At 30.6% G+C, this 20,694-nt stretch overlaps 1 pseudogene; it reads left to right on the top strand.

The window, feature by feature from the left end:
• LOC143410010 (cadherin-9-like) overlaps positions 1-20,694 on the top strand; it is a 104,158-nt pseudogene that overhangs the window by 78,396 nt on the left and 5,068 nt on the right.

Raw genomic sequence — 20,694 nt, forward strand, 5'->3', positions numbered from 1 at the left:
AAGGGTCAAAACAAGGACATGAGGTTCTTTTGTAGTTTGGGCTTTTTACTATTCTTTTCTACTTTTTGAAGTGTTGGAAAACGTCCCATGCTAAATTCTGTATGATCTTCCTGATTGCAATGTGGTCTGTGCAGTTGGTCTGATTGGATCCTATTTATTTATTTATTTATTTATTTATTCATTCATTCATTCATTCATTCATTCATTCATTCATTTAGTGGGAATTGAACTCAGAGGCACTCTGAGCCACAATCCCAGCCCTATTTTGTATTATCTTTAGAGACAGGGTCTCACTGAGTTGCTTAGTGCTTCACCATTGCTGAGACAGGCTTTGAACTTGTGATCCTTATGGCTCAGCCTACCCAGCCACTGGGATTACAGGCAGGTGCCCACGTGCCCAGCCCCTGACTAAATTCAAATTCTATGTCTCACACTGGTCTCTGTTGTCATGTGTGTGCATAAGCATTATAAGCCTTTGATAATTGATCCTAAGCAAAACTTTAAATTTTAACATCTCTGAAATCAAATGATTTATGAAAATGGGTTAAATTGGCCACATTCAATATTTTTATAGTGAATTATAGAGTCATGACTTACCAAGGTTGTGTGTGATGGCATGTATTGATACTGACATTGTTAAACATGTGATGGCATACTAAAATTGAATAATGTCAATGCTGTTGAGTCATGAAGATTAAATTATTTAATTCCCTTTTGGTTGAAACAATTTTAGGATACACTTTAAAACATGGATATTTTGTATCTCTTGAGGTCCTACAAAAACACATTTCAATTATCTGATTAAAATTTTTGACTCTGCAGTGTGTAAAATGATAAAGAATTCTTCCTTAAAATTCTCAGTTGAGGTTCGATTTAAATTCATATTTATTTCAAACAATAAAATATTTTTTAGGTTGACAAAATGTGAAATATGTGATGCAACAGTTTTGGTGAACATATTCATATGATTAATTTTTAAAAGTGAATTCTGCTGAGAACATGAATAATAAGACCAGGTAACAGAAACTTAAACATTAGATTAAATGTTAGTAGTGTTTACTAATAATTTTATTGTAAACTAAAATTGTAAATTGCCAAATTATTGAATGTCTTGCCACTTGTTAATTCTAAGATCTGTTAGAATATTAACAAATATTTTAAACTATGATAGTACTAATAAAATGCTGAGGACTAGATCTTGAGCTGAAGGAATTACAGACAGGATTTTATATAATACAACAATCTTGTAATTAAAATGCTAGCATTTTCTTTTTCATTTTATAGATGAAAACATGGTTTTCATAGTTTAGAAAATTTAATTACCTTGCACAGAAGGACAAATTAAACTCATACAGTGGACTTATAAGCTTATATTTTTAACTATCAAACACTGGAAAAAGAATAGACTATGAAGTCAGAGACAACTGGCATTTTCCTTTACCTAAATTTGGAGCATGATTTTCTTGAACCTGATCCTGAAGATAATACCTACATTGTTATTTAGAGGAAAAAAAACTACTGTAGAGAGCATTTGACTATACTGTTCAACACATAAAAATATTTTAAAAAGTATTATTTTTACTTTAATTAATTTTTTTTGGACGTCTTTCCTATTGATTCTTGAATACTTACAAACTAAAACACTTTCAGGAATGACAGAATGTGAGGTATTGAATGGGTGGGTCTACAGAAAAGATAAACAAACAAACAAAACAAAATCTACTAAAAATACATTAAATTTGAAAAAAATAAACAAAAAATAAAAGTGAGGGGAGCATTAACATTGATCTCTGCAGAGTTGTTTTTCTATTCCTGATTTAAAAAAAAAGAAGAAACACGTATTTTTAAAACAATTGCATTGATGTAAAAATATATGATAATAATTTTGAATCTCCATGTAAGCAATAAATATTTGGTTTTTATGTTCTTTTAAATAAATAATTTTAGATTCTAATATCACATTTCCCATCTGTAAGTAGCTTCCCAAAACTTATATTTCTTACTTACAAATTGTTTGCCTTTATATATTCTTCTCCTAACTTAATAAATCTATAAATTCTGACAGCTTAAAATTCAATAATATGGAAATCTCTTCCAATTTAAAATTAATTTATTTAAGTAAAAATGAGGAGAAATGACACAGTTTCATCTTCTAAAAAGGAAATGCCAAAGCAGTACTGATTTAATTTACAGGTACATATTAGTTTAGTTCTCCAGAGTCTGCACCTCTTGGAACCCATCTCAGAAGGATAAAAGTCAATGACCCTGACTTGGGGGAAAACGCTGAGGTGGAGTACAGCATTGCAGAAGGAGAGGGAGCGGACATGTTCGATGTCATCACTGACAAGGATACACAGGAAGGGATTATAACTGTCAAACAGGTGTCTTTTTGCTGTCTTCATTTTTCCCTTGAGTGCTTTTTAGTTTATTCTTGCTTCTCAGTAAAAGAAGGAAAGTCTTGGATTTATTTTTCTGTATCTTTTATATGCTGTCTACCTTTCACGTAAGTGGGAATAGTTGTGATTTCACTTCAAATAAGTAAAGCATCTTTATCATTCACACTTATACAGTGGTTTGAAAGCTCAATTGCTTGCATTTGTAGTAGACAGCCATCAAACTAAGTTAATACTAAAAGTACCTGTTTAATCTCTTCTTATGGGAGAAAAAATAAGCATGTAGCTATCACTGTTATTTCACACAGTTTTTAAAATGTTCTAGTTTTAGCTGTAATGGTTTATATAAATAAATAAAAGATAAAAATGATATGTGTTTTATGTTGATTATATTAATTTTTAATGCATTTTAGGGAACTATTTTGAAACTTTACATGGAATAATGTAGGTCAATATTATTTTACATTTTACTCAAATGTTACAGTCAAATAAATGAAATATAAACAATTTTGCTCTAAGATTTTACATCAGTCCACTTTTCTTCTGGTTTTAATTATGTATAACTTTAATGCCAATAATATATAATCATTATATTCATTAAAGAATGTCTCATTTATCTGTGCCTAAAAATATCGAAGTACAATACTGAATGTGAATCAATCTTATTTGCATATTCCATTATATTTAGTTAAACCTGTAAAAGTAAGTATGGGGCAAAAGGAAAAAAAACTGCAAATTTATTTTATACATTATTTAAAATAAATTTGTTTATATATACAATATTTATATATAATTAACAATATTATATATAATTAAGTATATACATATGTGTGTGGGTAAGTTACTTAGTCTTAATTGCCTGTATCATTAAAAAATCAGGATTTTATATCTAGAAATTTTCACCTATGGTTATGGCTTGTAAATTGTGCCAATATTTTCTTGTTTTATCTAATTTCAGAATTTAGACTTTGAAAAAAAATGCTATATACTTTAAGAGTGGATGCAAGTAACACTCATCCAGATCCCTGATTCTTACACCTGGGACCTTTCAAAGACACATCTGTAATCAAAATATCTGTGGAAGACACAGATGAGCCTCCTGTGTTCAGTAGACACTCCTACTTGATAGAAGTCGATGAGGATGTAAAGGAGGGTAGCATTGTTGGACAAGTCACAGCATATGACCCAAATGCCATGAACAATTTAATTAAGTAAGTACTTTCAAAAGAGTTATGTTTGCAGGTATATAATCTATTTTCAAGCCATCTGGAGACAAATGTGTTGCACAATGTCAGTCAAACACAGAAATAAACACAGATTACAAACCCTTAGTTGAAATGTTTTTAAGCCAATTAGGTCTATTATTTATTAGAGTCTTACAATTCTAGATATTACTATGATATTTTTCTGGGGATGATAAGATCAAGACACTAAGTGTTTAAATAGCCCAATAGTAACAAATTTGGTTCTTAAAAAATCAGGCAGTCTATCTAGCTTCAGGGTTAGTCAGGGATTTGAATCTCACTTTTGATTCAAATGATTCCCCATTGCTCTTCTTTATTAAATCAAAATGGATGTAAAAATGATTTAAGAAAGAAATTGGAAATATACATTTCTCTCCTAAAAATATAAAGCTATGCACTTTCAAAAAGAGCCACTAAACCTACCTTAATTAAAATTTTGGTGAAACATTGCACTAGTTCATCATAATTCCAATATGAACACTTATATGTTCATACACTACAGAATTACTAAAGAAATAATGATATATAAGTCAATGGAAAGGTTAAAGTACTAACAACTAGCAGACTATAATACTTTTCCAATATTTCAATATTATATTCATTGTTTCAAGCTTTAAAAAAGTATAACTTTAATGCCAATAAAATAAATAAATATAATAAAATATATTTATAAAATTATAAATTTACATATGAAAAACTTCAATGATTCTTAGAAAAAAATTTTCTTAAGGAGAATGGGAATGTAATTGATACCTAAATAACTATGAATAGGACAGAAGGGTGCTGATGTGTAGATATGTAGAGGAACTTAGAAGTGACAGAAGATGTAGATAAATAATACCTTTTCCATTTAAATATGTGGCTAGTAAAATACCTATAATTTCATTTTTCTTTAAATTGTACTCTTAAGAAAAATAATTGGTTAGATGTTTTTATGTCATCCTTTACACATAGAATATTAATGAATATATGTATTACCTAGTTTTTATTTTAGGACTTTCCAAATGTGTCAATTTGCAAAGTAATATTGCTGCACAAAATATATTCTGGTAAAAATTCTATTAGTTATTGGCATTAATATACAATTGAACATGTTAAACTTTGTAACCAAGAATTATTCTAGAATATTTTATTCTGTAGGTTATAACTAGAGCTTAAAATTTGGTTAGTTTTAGGTTGAGTAGAAAAATCATTTACTAAATCTCCCTATTTAAAAAGTAAATGATTGTTTTCAAATTTTATATTTTGTTTACTATTAAACATTATTTTTATGAGATTCATTCTAGTTTATACAAGAAATATTTTACTCTTAAAAATATTTTTTAAGGGCTGAAGTTGTAGCTCAGTGGTAGAGCACGTGCCTCACAAATGTGAGGCACTGAGTTCAATCCTAGCACCACATAAAAACAAATAAAGGCATTGAGTCCATATACAACTAAAAAATAAAAAATAAATAAATATAATAAAATATTTTTATAAAATTATAAATTTATATAAGAAAACATTTACTCTGAAAAATATGATTATCAATATACATAAAAGTATGCATATCAGTATACTCATATTTTTATCAATATACATATATTTTATCATTATAAATGTCCATATTAGGGACTGGGGTTGTGGCTCAGCAGTAGAGTGTTCATCTGGCAAGTGTGAAGCTCTGGGTTTGAGCCTCAGCACCACATAAAAATAAATTTAAAAGGTATTGTGTCCAACTACAACTAAAAAATAAATATTAAAAAAATAAATTCCCATATTATTTAAAACAAAGCCTTTAAATAAAATGAAAAATTAACAGTTTTCTATGATTAATTTATCTGTACTAGAATGTTCATTTCTAATACAATGTGAATTTTTATGTTATTGAAATGGGACATGCTTATTGCCTTTTTGTCCTCATATGTGAATATGTTCAAACTCAGTGTTTAAAATGCATCCAGGTTCTTTGCAATGCTCAATGAGAAACAAATGCTTATTTCTTTTTTACTTTTATATCACATATATTTGGAACTTGATAAGGGCTTCACAAATTTGGCAATTATCCAAAAATTTGCAATGTATATGATAGTACCAATAACACATTGTAATAAAATGTTCTTATAGTGAAAATAGAGATAGTTTGGCTGTTCTACTAGAATGATGGATTGGCTTTTCAGTGATTGGTGTTAACATTTTTTTCCTCTAAAGTCTCAACTTGATAGCACCTTCCTATTTTTAAAGAAAATAAGAGGTTTGCCACATTAGTAACTACAAATGCTTAATGAGTGTCTGCCTTTGATGGTTTAGGCCAGTTTCTAAACATGTGGTCTAGGTTTAGTCATACCTTCATTTCTCCTTAGCATTTGATATGAACAAATTTTTTTGATAGAAATCCTACATGTTCATTTTAAAAATAATTACTTGTGCCTTTTTAAAATGAAAGTAATCCACTTTTTAAAATTTGTTGTCAATGACAGTGTCTCAACATATTTAGATAATGAACCATCTTATTGTTTGACCATTAAGCATTTCTGAATCATAAGGAGATCACATCTTAACAGTAGTCTGTGGATCTTTCCTAATTTGTATCCTATATTTGCATATTAAGAAGTCAATAAATGTTGCAAGAGGCATGTAAATTATTCCATGACACCAAGGTTACTTGTTCATTTACTCAGGTGAGGTGTCTCATCAACCTTTATCAATTCTTAACACTCCTTTCTGCAGAAATATTTTCATCTCATCACTAAATTCGGCACCAGGCAACAATGTGTATGTTTTATTAGTAAAATCAAATTATAAAATTTATAACAGTTAACTACCACACTTTGTCTATTTTCTCCATTCAGTTATTTCTGTTTCAATGCATTTGTCTTACTATTACATTATTTTTTCTGTTTATATTGTGGATACCTTGCTTTCTTCCCCGTCCCTGTTTCTTTTACTTACAATATGAGGTTATTTATTTGAGATATTAATTTTACATTTTTCTTAAATATACATCATAGTGATATAACTTTCTCTTTTAGCATAGCTTTAGGTATGTTTACAACAATCTAATATTAATATGTGGTCTTCCTCTTTTTTAATTATTGTTTTTTAATTAAAATATAACTTGTATTGTAGATAGATGGTCTTGCTTTATAACCCAGTTTAATATTATTTCTTTTAAATGAAATGTTTATACTGTGATTTTTCATACTGTTAAGTTTGTCATCTTGCCACTTTTTTTCTGATTGTTTCATCTTTTCCTTGTTCCCTCTTATTTTGTGCCATATTGGATTAGTACAATATTACAGATTGCTGGTTTTCTAACAGTATGGTAAATATTTTGCTCTGTAATAATGTTTCTTCCTTTATGGAATTTTTTGTTCCTCATGCTGCTTTTAATTTTTCAGTAATTTTAATTCAATTGATTGGAATATGACTTACAATAATGGACTTCATTTCCTTTTTGCTTAAACTTTATTGAATTTCTTGGATGTGTGAATTTATATCTTTTGTGAAGCTGGGAAAATTTTTAGGCATTGAATCTTCAGTTTCTTAACCCATCTTCTTCTCCTTCAGGGAATATAAATGTTATTAGGTCTAATGAATGTGTCTGTCATTTTGTATATACCACATTCCACAGCATCTTCAAATTCATTAATTATTTCTATAATGTTTAATCAATTTTAAATCCATGCAGAATATCTATATTTTTTAATATTTATTTTTAGTTGTAGTTGGACACAATACCTTTATTTTATTTATTTTTATGTGGTGCTGAGGATTGAACCCAGAGCCTTGCACGTGCTAGATGAGCACTCTACTGCTGAGTCAAAACCACAGCCCCAGAATATTTTTTAACGTACATGCATTGTCATTTATTCTGTAGATGTTGTATTAAGATCACATATATATGTATACTACACACATATATGAACATATATATACGGAACACAGATAAACATCTTTTGAATGTAATTTTGAGCTAATTCTATCAACTGTGTCATCTCTGTGTTGGTTTGAATTCATAGATTTTTCTTTTCACTCATGCTTTCCTGTCTTTTGCATGCATGTAATTTTATTCGATTATAGACATTGTGATTTTTACCATGGTTACTGTTGTCTAAGTTTGCATTTTTATGAAAATTCCTGAGCTTTATCTGATGTAGTTAAGTTGGTTGAAAGAGCTCAGCTCTTTTGGAACTTTTTCTTGTGCTTCCTCAGCAGCCCTTAGTGTAAGCCTATTTTTGCTCCATTGTTCACAATATCTGCTTGTTTGAAATTATATAGTTTTTCATCCTGTATGATAACCAGCAAAACTATCTCAAGGTTCATAATATTCCACTAATATTCCTAGTTGATACTGTGTACCCTTTAATTCATAAGATAATTTACCTTCATAGTGTTGTAGCCAAGTTGGATCCTCTTCAGATTTCAGTCTTCGCCTTCTCTCCAGTGCTCCCTGCCAACTTTACCCACTGTTGTCTACCTCTACCTCTCTGGGTTTCTACTCACAATACTATAGGAACCTAGAGGATACTCGTGAAAGTTCAGGAGGTCACCTCCATTTTTTCCCTTCTCTAAGAATTGCTGATTTCTGTTGTTCTTCTTCTTCTTCTTCTTCTTCTTCTCCTCCTCCTCCCCTTCCTCCTCCTCCCCTTCCTCCTCCTCCTCCTCCTCCTCCTCTTCCTCCTCCTCCTCCTCCTTTTTTTGTAATACAATGGAGTGGATTTTTCTTTGATGTTGTTGTAGTACATGGACACAATTCCTTTATTTTACTTGTTTTTATTTTTATGTGGTGCTGGGAATTGAACCCAGTATCTCACACATGCTAGGCAAGCACTGTACCACTCAGCCACAACCCCCAGCCTCTAAATGTCCAGTTTTTTAAACACCATTGTTCACTTGCAATTTGCATTTTTTTTGGTGTTTAGTGTGTATGGGAAATCCATCCCCTATTATTCCATTTTTGTCAAAAGAAAAATGAAAAATTATTTTAAAAATTGTCCCCGAATTGTTTAAGTGTACCAATTCATTTTTAAAAACACAGGAAATTTTGTAGCAAATAAAACATGAAATTCTCTGTTACTCCTGTATTACTTTACTGCCCTTCTATTAAATATTCCATCATTCAAACAATTTGTCAATCTATCTCATTTTTATATCATTGAGTCCTTTAGCCTTTGTATGTTTTAAATTCTGTGTGTTCACTTATGTTCCAAACTCAGTAATTTTTTTTATAAATAATGCACTATTATGTCAATAAAACATCATTGATAAAAATTTAGATTGCTTGGAGCTTATATAAATATATATATTATAGATTACACATAATACATATATATGAGATCACACATATATAATATATATAGATTACATATACATGTTCTGTATCAATATATGATTACACATATAGATTACATATAGAGGTAACACATATTTTGTATATATTTTAGGCATATATATATACATTATATATATTATATATATATATATATATATATATATATATATATATATATATATATATATATAATATATATGTACAATCTTCACCTAAATATAATAATTCACTGAAGGTACAATTTCAAAAATAAATTTCTATGTCAAAAAGATCTATAGTCAAATTTGTATTCTTGTTTCACAGTGTTAAAAATTGGTTGTCACATTTTTAAGTTTATAGTCCTCCCAGATATTGGCCTTGGATAGAGAACTCACATCCTGGAGAAAAAACAATGAGAAATAATTTTACCAGTAAATCTGAAAAAGTGCCTTTCAAGGAAAAATATTAAAAGAACAAATTAATCTCATATTATATTTCTTAAATTATATTGCCAATTCTGCCCCCCCCAAAAGCATTATAGACTGAATGCTATTAACATGTAAATATATGGGGAAAAATACTTTAGAACTCCAAATATAGTATGAAGAAAAATCAGTATTAATTCAACAGTGAGTCAACAATGTAATTTGGGACAGGGGGCTGGGGATTGAACCCAGGGCCCCCCATGAGCTAGGCAAGTGTTACATCAAAAACCCATGTATAAGTCTTTGCTTTGTCTAATGCAATTTAGAAAGATGACTAAATGACTGTTTCCTAAATGCAAAAACAGGCTGCAATTAGCATCATGGGGATTCATATTTTTCCAGAAAATATTGGGAACTACTTCTTCCTACACCCACCCCTGTAAATCTGTCATCAAACATATTTTCTGAAATACATATGCTACTTGCCACATGAAATTTTTGTTACAGTTAGCAGCTGTTGTCACCTCTGCTTCACCACATTAGTTATCATGGAGTTACTTATCCCAAGTTGTAGAATCAATTATTGCTTGACAAGGTCTGAAAGAACATCATGCTTCATTTCACACCTATTTTATGCTTAATGTATTTAAAATTCAATGATTTTTTTGAAGAAATCCTTTATACCTCTGTTAAAACTAAAATAAGGTACTTAAGGCAAAAATTTTGTTATGCTTCAACAAAATATATATGATTCCAACATATACAAAAATATGTGCATAAGTGCATTTATATATAGTGGTGTTTTTATTTCAGAGGGTAACATAGTAATGGTGTAACAACAATACTAAACTTAGAAAAGAATATTCTGAATTAATATAATTAACAAACATAAAAAGAATGTTAAACATCTCCAGCAATTACAGAAATGCAAATTAAAGCTACACTGAGATTTCATCACACTTGAGTCAGAATGGAAATTCTGACAAACAACAATAAATATTGGTGAGGATGTGGGAAAAAGGGTACACTCATACATTGCTGGTTGGATTGCAAATTGGTGCAACCACTCTGGAAAGCAGTATTGGAATGGAACGAGGAATGAACAACCATTTGAGTTAGTTATCACACTCCTTGGTGTACATCCAAAGGACATAAAATCAGTATACTACAATGATATAGCCAAATTAATGTTTATAGCAGCTCTTCACAAAAGCTATGCTATGGAATCAACCTTGTTGTTCATCAACAGATGAATGGATAAATAAAATGCGGTTTCTATACACAATAGACTGTTAGTTAGCCATAAAGAAGAATGACTTTATGATATTTGCCAATAAGTAGATGGATGTAGTGACTATCATGCTAAGTTAAATAAGCCAATTCCGCAAAAGTAACAATTGAGTGTGTTCTCTGATACATAAATACTAACCCAAGGGAAATTAAGGGAATAGAGGTGGTGATAAGAATAAGACAGACAGTGGAGTGAATCTGACATAACTTTCCTATGTACATCTATGAATACATAACAGTGAATCTCAACATTATGTATATCCATAAGACTGTGATCTTAATTAGAATAAGATATATTCCATGTTTTTATATAAATAAGTCAAAATAGACTCTATAACTAAAAAGAACACATAAAAATAGAGAAAGAGAATTATAAGTAATTTCATCATATAACAAACATTCATGTTTTTAATCATTTCATGGTTCTAAGCTATGGAAAATTCATAAGTAGAAGCTAGAATGGAAAGAGTAGATCCATATCAGGACTCTATTGACTTATTGAAAGAAGTAACATGAATCCAATAAAAGAAAAATAATGTAATGATAAGCTATTATAGCATATTACTGATTTGACCTCCTGTCTTAACTCAGTTTCCTTTTTACTTGTAATTTTTTTAGTAAAAAATTTCAGGTATATGATATGGGTTTGATTTTTAATGGTAGAATATGAAAATGGAAAGAAAACAAAAAATGGAATCTAGAGATTGGCTACAGGTTCAGTTCTCTTTGCTTTATTTCACTTGTTATTTGACATCCAATGGTTGGATCATCTTTCTAGAACAGGCATTCATACACAAAAAAAATTATGCCGGTGTTCTTTTGTAACTTACTGTTCAACATTCAGTGTAGGGAAATCAATAATGTATTACTGCTATTATAGGCCATCTTCTGGGACAGAGAGAGAGGTTTTCTTCTGTGTTAAGTGTTTATCAAGCTCTTTCTGCTGGTTTGTTGTAATCCAATGTATTTATTATTAATAGGTAAACCAGAATGTTCCTATTCTGTGTTGAAAATAGAACTTGGCTGTTAAATAAAAGAAAATTACTTTGGGCTTTTGACAAATAGTGAGGCATCATTTGCACTTACGAAATTTGCTAAATATAGACCTGTATCATTAACAAAGTAAGCTATTTCTAAATTGTTAAAGTGATTTTCCTCTATGATTCTTAACTTAAAAAGCAATGTCTTTCAAGGTTAAACCTTGGAGTAGGGGCAGACAGAAACACATCCATTTTGATCCTACTAAGCTACAAGACGGTCAAACCTTGACATTCATACTGGTAGAATTATTGTTTATTCCTTCCTCACAGACTGTACATGATAATCTCTAGGGAAAGTAACCATGGGGATTAAAGAAAATTTTATTTTCCTTTTTGATCTTAATGGAAACAGTAGAAAAAAAGTTCAAGATCTATTCAGACAGAAATAGATAATGGCTGACTGTTGACCTTTCCAACAATGATGAGACGCACCTACAGAGGATACTGTAATTGCTTCATTCCACACATGATGTGGTCATGTTTGTTTTTTTCTTTCCTTGTGTGCATTTCATGTTTGCTTTTACTCATAAATAGAATTTGGTGTATGTAAGGAAAAATAAAGCATACTTAATATTGCAGTAACTTTCTTTGTCTTTCTACTAAATACCTTATAATAGAGATGTGATCCCAAAGGTAAAAACAGCCCACATTGGGAAATAATTTTAGAAATGCTGAAACTTATGGATTAAAAAACCTCAAAATTTTGTTAGCACAATTAATCAATAAAGTTTAAAAAGACACAATTCGAAATACCTGCCATCTTCAACTTAGGTGTACTGGTAATGATTTTAAAAATCAGATCTACTGCACATAAGTATGTAACAGAGAACTATTTTTAGAAATCTGATGTAGTTTTGTTTCCTTTATTTCCTTTTATACGTTCATTGCTATATAATAGTTTTCTAATTGTCCTGTGTCTCCTTAGTGTTTCCCACTATGAATTACAACTACTTCCTGTTAAATGATCATAAATCAAATCAGTTTGTTTTAATCTCCCAAATTCTTATGTAGGAAAATTTCAGTGATTATTGAAAAAATGAGGAGGTTTTTCCATTTCTGTCCAGGATAGGATTCATCTCAGTATCCCCATTGCTCAGTCCTTCCAAAGGAAAAAGAAGTGACTAAATTGTTCCATGAGTTAGGAGTAAGGTGTACAAAGAAATCTGAGACTATAAACTTTTCCAAAATTCTACCTTTGAGATAAAACACAATATATTTTTTTCAGTGCCCCAAATACTGTCTTTGAAATAGTATTTCTGAGTTTAAAACATTCATTTAACATAGTTTAAAATAAACTAGTAAAGAAAGAACCTTTATGAACTACATTAAATTGTTAAAATTTTTTCAAGATCTATATTTTCTTTTTGGATTTCTTAAGTTCAGCAGAGCTTTTATAACAATAGATCAACTTGTGTAGCCTCTATTAAAACAACACCCCCCACCAAAAAAGTAGAATTTAAATAAACATTTTTTGTCCAACAATATTGAAATTGCCAACTTTTCATGATGTTTAGAATCTTAAAAAATGAATCATTAATTTTTTTTGGTTTTTGTGGGAGAGGGGTACCAAGGACTTTACTCAGGGGCACTCAACCCCTGAGCCACATCCCCAGCCCTATATTGTATTTTATTTAGAGACAGAATATCACTGAGTTGCTTAGTGCCTCACTTTTGCTGAGGCTGGCTTTGAATTTGTGATGTTACTGCCTCATCCTCCTGAGCGCTGAATTACAGGCATGCACCAACATGCCTCCATAATGTTTTTCAAAGTTAGTGCCAGAATGTCTCATACAGAATTATAATTGGGTAGTTAAGTTTTCTAATATATTATAATCAAAGGGAATTCCTTTGTTAAATATCTTTAATGAGACACATATAAAAATGAGAATTGAACCAGATGCTGATTTTTTATGTTTTCTGTCTTTCATGGTTGTTCTTCTGTCTTCATTCTGAGAACTTTATCCAATAGGCTATATTTGAATGTAGGCTTTGCCCAAGATAGGATTCACCTCAGTTTGTCAAAAATGCAGAATTCCAGCTCCCATAATAGACATACTACTGCAAATTCTAGGGTTTATTGTTGTTGTTGCAATCTGCAGATCAAACCCAGGGCCTCATGCATACTAAGAAAGTAGTTTACCAATGAGCTATAACACCAACCTATCAAATCCTGTTTTATTAAGAGCTACCCATGATTCATGTAAATTATAGTGTTTGAGAAACATTCCCTTTCCTATATGGCTCCTGAAAAACTCAGAAACAGAAATCTCAAATTTTACCTAGTCATGCATAGCAAGATTGGATCTATCTACCATCTTGAATTTAAGACAGCTCTTTAAAAAAATCTTTAGAGAGTGTATTAGTTTTCTGTTGCTGCAATAAGAACATATCATTACACTAAAAACTTAAAAAAAGAAACACAAGTTTGTTTTCTTTTAGTTCTGTGGGTCAAAATTATGGTGTGCACCTCACCAGACCATGAGTAAAGGTGTAATTGTAGACAGGACCATGTTTCTTTCCACAGACTCTAGGAGAAAATTGTTTTCTTTCCATTCTGGTGGCTGGCAGATTTCAAATTCTTGCAGTTGTGGAGCAAGTTTGCTGTTTCATCATTGACTGTCAGTTTAAAGACTGTTCCCAGATTCTACAGGTTGCCTTCATTCCATTCCTTGTTCCTCCATCTTTGAAGCCATCCACAATAAATCTTTCCTTATCACCCCTTAAATCTCTCCTCTTTGCTTGTCTCCTCTTCCTAGACCACTTTTTTCCTTCCCTCCAGTTTCACTTTTAATAACTCTTACGATTAGTTTTTACCCATCTGCATAATTGAGAAAAATCTTCTGTATCAATGTTTTCAGCCTTAAGCGCAATTGCAAAGTTATTTTTGCCATGTAAAGTAACATGTTCATGGGGATTAGGGTATGAAACTCTTTGGAAAAGGAGACATTATTTTGGCAACTGTAAAATAAAGTTTGGGATAACATGTGCCATATCTATCCTTAATGGGAAAATCACAGAACTCTGTGGTATTTGAGATTAGATTTTTATGTGTAATAAGTTGAGGCATAGATTAGAGGAAGACCTTTTATTCAGCTGAGATGTTACATTCAAGAACAATGAATTTATGATAGCCTTCTCTATATTAATATGTACTCTTTGAATACATATTCATATTTTTTAAATTTTAGAGTATATTTCATTTACTCAATGATATTGACTCTATCTGATTCAACAATACTATTATGTTTATATTAAATACTGAGGTAAAATAAATGATTTAAGTGACAATAACTCACTTAACAGCTGCACAAAAATTCATAACCATAAATAATGCCTTTAGTGTGCATACTAATACAATAGTAATACTGGAAACAATTATATAAAATTGTTTATGAGATAAAGATTCCAAGCCACATCAATGTTTATACTAGCAAAAGTCACAATGGCTAAACAGTGGAACCAAACTAGATGCCCATCAGTTGATGAATGATAAAGAAAATGTTGTATATATACACAATGGGATACTATTCAGCATTAAAAGAGAATAAAATCATGACATTTGCAGGTAAATGGAGTTGGAGAATATAATGCTAAGTGATGTTAGCCAATCTCAAAAATCCAAATGCCAAATGTTTTTTCTGATATAAGGATGTTGATTCATAGAGAGGTTGGTGGAGCATGGGAGTATTAGATGAACTCTAGATAGAGTAAAGAGGAGAAAGGGGAAGGGAGGAGGCATGGGGACAGGAAAGACAGTGGAATGAGATGGAGATAATTACCCTAAGTACATATATGAAGACACGAATGGTGTGACTCTACTTTGTATACAACTGGAGATATGAAAAAATATGCTCTATATGTGTAATTTGAATTGTAATGCATTCTGCTGTCATATATAACAAATTAGAATAAAAAGGTTCCAGAATGTTATCAGCACTTCATATTTCATGCCTTTGTCAGATCATTGAGGAAAGTCCCTATAACTTTAAGAAATATTTGAAGAACTAATAATCTTAAAATAACACCAGAATTTATGAGTCTCTTTTCTGCCAGATACTCTGTTGATTGGAATACTGATATGGACTGAATTTTTAGTATCCACTCAGAAAATGGCTCTATTTTTTCTCTGAAGCCTCTTGCCCGGGAATCATCCCCTTTGCACAACATCACTATTACAGCCACAGAAATAAGTAAGTTGTCAACACATCTATCTGAATGCATTATCTTTTACTAAAATGATCAAGTAATGGCTTAAGTTGACTCTTTCTCTCCTGTTGAATGGCTACATTTTGAGAAATATTTTAGAGAAATTATTTCAATAGTTTGGGGTTTAAGGATTATTGAATCACTCATTTATTTAAAATTTTATTTTTTATAATTTAGAGTAGGATAGAAACATAATCGAATCTCATAAAAAATTATTAACCAATCTATAAAAATAGAGTAGTACATTCTTATTGATATTTTCATCTTATTATTGTGCTTTCCCTGTGGACCATGTTGATGTATTCATGAGCATCAGCTAAGAAAGTGAATACCCCAGAACTGATCTGTTGCTAAGCTACAAATGGGCAAGTGGTTTTAGTTCTTCTCTGTAAATGAGCCTAAAATCTTACACATGTTCTTGTTGCAGATAATCCAAAACAAAGTAGCCATATTTCAGTCTTCATCAGAATTCTGGATATTAATGATCATGCTCCGGAATTTGCCATGTATTATGAAATATTCGTTTGTGAAAATGCAAAACCTGGGCAGGTAAGTGAAATTATTATAAATTTAAAATAATTTTTTTTCTTTATGAAGGCAGATGACATTAATTTATTTGTAAGATTTTTTTCATGCCACTCTGTTCCTAGTTCCTTATTTACTTCTGTTTGATCTAACAAAAATTATTTTTTAAACTCTTTTTTATTGTCAATCTAATAGAATATAAAAGTGAAAATTTATAACCAGACATATAATAAATATCATATATATATATATATATATATATATATATATATATATATATACACACAAAGTTCATATTTGGATTCATATTTAGGCTGAGTTATATACATTAAAGTATGGAGGTACATTATTAGATAAATGTGAACTATAAAATAAAAAATTTCTCTTTTAACTAGAATAATGATAATTATTTTTTTTACATTTTTCTAATTTAAATAGCTCAATCAGGAGTTTTTGTTTTGATCTAAATGATATTTGTGATTTATAATATTCATATTATTTAAATAAAATAATGTTAATGACTTGTAAATTCCAATTACAAAGTAATGTTTCAAATATATCTAAAGTAATTTAAAGAAATGCAAAATATGCCCAATTTTTATTCAAACAGAATTTTCTAATACCACCAACTCTATATCTACCTATCTACATGTATATTTAAAGAGTTATTCAGTTACTTCCTTTTTTTTAAGAGAGAGTGAGGAGAGAGAGAGAGAGAGAGAGAGAGAGAGAGAGATAATTTTAATATTTATTTTTTATTTTTTGGCAGACAAAACATCTTTGTTTGTATGTGGTGCTGGGGATCCAACCCGGCCGCACAGATGCAAGGCGAGCGCGCCACCGGTTGAGCCACATCCCCAGCCCTCAGTTACTTCTTTAAGGCAATAATAGGTAGATGGTAAGAATCATTGACAATTTCACAATGTCCATTTAAGAAAATAAAATAGAAAACACTCATTCTTTTATTTCAATTGAGATTTTTAAATGTTTATGCCCCCCCCATTTATTCACAGGTTGAGGTTGTGAATTTGGAGAAAGGGTCTCCAAGGTAATAATTAAGGTTAATTGGGGTCATGAGAAATGTTGATCTGATATAACAAGTGCTCTTATGAGGAGCCATACCAGGGATCTCATGTTTTCTCTTTCTCTCTGAGCTCACGAACCCAGGAAATGCCATGTGAATACTCAGAGAAAAGACAGCAAAACATAAGGCAGGAGGACAGTTCTCACCAGAGGCCAACCATGTTGGCAAGCAGATCTCCAGAAAAGACAGCAAAACATAAGGCAGGAGGACAGTTCTCACCAGAGGCCAACCATGTTGACAAGCAGATCTCCAGAAAAGACAGCAAAACATAAGGCAGGAGGACAGTTCTCACCAGAGGCCAACCATGTTGGCAAGCAGATCTCCAACTTCCAGCTTTAAGAACTTTGAGAAAACACATTTCTTTTGTATAAGCCACAGTCTGTAGCATTTTGTTACAGCATCCTGGCTTGGATTAAACTACTTTCCACCTTTCACATACACTAAAAAATTACAATGGAAGCCAGGCATGGTAGCCTCTGCCTATAATCAAAGCTAATCATAGCTATTATCCTAGCTAATCCTCCTAGGATTCTGAATTTGAGGCTAGTCTTGGTAGCATAATAAGATGTCTGAAAAATAAATAAATAAGGTGAAGTGTTTTTTTTTCTTTTTTTGATTCACATAGATTTATTACATGCTTATTTCAGTTCAAAAACATTTTTCTTTTTCCACTTTGGTACATGATAATGGCCACATTCTCAGTTCCATATTGATTACTGTTATTTGATGTTTATTTTTTTATAGCATGGCCACACATTAATAAACTTACTAAACTACTTTTCTACTAATGGACATTTACTTAATAAGATCTTATTCTTTCAGAGAGCATAATAATGAGTACTAGAGTACATTATGCATTTTTACTTACTGGTATAATTTTTCTTTGTTATAAGCTTTGAAGTATGAATGATTAATCTATAAATATTAATAGATGCTGCCAAATATTTTTAAATATTATTTAAGGGATTCTTCTGACAGTTATGATTTCCTGTTTACTTGGATTACTCTAGATTTTAAATGTTTGTGAACTTCTAAATATCTCATGAGAGTTTAGTATAAATTTCTTCAAACTCACTTAAGCTGAATGTTTTCATTAATGTATGCTTTTTTTTAATCTTCACACTTGTATCAGGTTCCTGGAGTTGCCATGAAAAATTACCACATACTAGATGATTAGAAACTACAGAATAATTTTTCTCATAATTTTAGAGATTAAATGTCCAATATTGATCTGTCACCAGGCTATGCTCTCTCTGAAGGTTTTAGGTAGGATCCTTCCTTAACTTCCAAGCTTCTTGTGGTTGCCATGATGTTGTGACATTCCTTGGAGTGTGGACTTCCAATCTCAACCTCTATCATTACATTGCATTCTTTAAAATTTTTTTAATTGTAGTTGGACACAATATCTTTATTTATTTTTATGCGGTGTTGAGTATTGAACCCAATGCCTCACACGTGCAAGGTGGGCTCTCTATCAATGAGCTACAGCCCCAGCCCTACATTGCATTATTGATGTAAATCTTTGTGTATTCAAAATTGTCTGTTTTTATGAGGACTCCTGTCATTGAACTAGAGCTCTCACTCATCCAGTAAGATTTAATTTTTACTTGATAATATCTGCAAAAAAGTTTGTTCCAATTGTGATCATATTTATAGGTAATATGATTTAGGACTGGAATTTATCTTTTGGGAGCCACAGATGAATCTACCTGAATCAGTAGGTGTTCTTTACTTTTTTATGTATTAGTGTGCTATCTTTTATTGATTCATACGAGTTACTGATACAATGCATACTAAAATTAGATACAAAGTATGATTGATAATAATTATGATTATTTAATATATATTCTTACTCTTTCATTAAATCAACAAAGATAAAAATAAAACATAGTTCCTAAAACATAAAGCCCATCAAATCATTTGAAGAACATAAGTCATGCAATTAAAGAACCAAGATTTTTTAATGATTAAGAATAGTTCTACAAATAAGATTTATTATTATTATTCAGGATCAGGAGGTTGAGCAATAATACTAAATGTTTTGTGATTTTTTTAAATATTGTGCTTCAATTTTCTAAGAAAAAAAGATTATTAATTTTGTATTAACAATTGTGAACTTTCAGAAGCCTCATACAAAGAAACACAAGGTCACATGTTAATCTATCAATAAAATGAATGAACTCATATGTAATATGAAGTTAAAGTAGAAGAGTATTGGCTAGGTGTTGTAGATGGTATGGCTATAATAGGTACACAAAAAACAAAAATGTTTAAAATCATTGGGAATTCAGTAATAGTTCACCACAGAATATTGGACTAGTACACCTGGAAATGGCACAACTGTTTATTTTTCTAGAAGAGAAAACTGAAAGTAAGCATAATTACCTGGCTCTAATTTCATATCACACAGATGGCAGAACCAGAACGAGGAAAACAGAACATTGATATGTAGCTTGCTGCCTTTTGGTTATGAAGTTTTCAATTGGAATTTTCCTCCCAAACTAGTGCTTGCTGCTCCATCTTCCTTTATGGCACACTTCAGAATTATTATGGCTCAGCAAAGAGGGTCCTAATTTTGCAACTTCCACAATGATTTCACAATACTTGAGAAGCATTTCTTTTTATGTATTTATCTTTGCAAATAACATTAAAAGAAAGGCAAACAATCTGAATTAAATATGCAATATGTTTCAATAATGCACATAGCTGTAAAATCTTTTTCTTTATAATACTATGCGATGAAGGGTTCACTTGTCTGGAAACATATTAATAGTATTCTTGATTTGGAATTGTCATAAAAAGTTATATTTTTAAAAGGAATCTTGTATGATTTCTTCCTTTGAGAAAACATTTTCTAGTGAACAAAAGGGGTTAGGAACCAAATACTAATAAAATAGGCTGGTGCTTTACAAGACTACAAAAGAGGATACTTATTGAACTGATCACATCTTTGTTTGTTTGATTTTTTTTAAGTTCATTGTTTCAGTGGCAAGGAAACAGATGATGAAGCATTGAGAAGCACTGACAAGTAATAATGATAGACATTTTTATTTACTAATTAAATATTATCTTGAACAAAACCTTTACAAAACACCTTGGAATGGTTTACTAAAAAGGACTTTTTTTGTTTCTTAAGTTTAGTGACAAACTCAAAATTCAAAGCATGAATGCATGCATTTAAAATATTTCTTTAA

The sequence above is a fragment of the Callospermophilus lateralis genome, chromosome 11 (assembly GCF_048772815.1).
Source record: "Callospermophilus lateralis isolate mCalLat2 chromosome 11, mCalLat2.hap1, whole genome shotgun sequence".
Lineage (NCBI taxonomy): Eukaryota > Metazoa > Chordata > Mammalia > Rodentia > Sciuridae > Callospermophilus > Callospermophilus lateralis.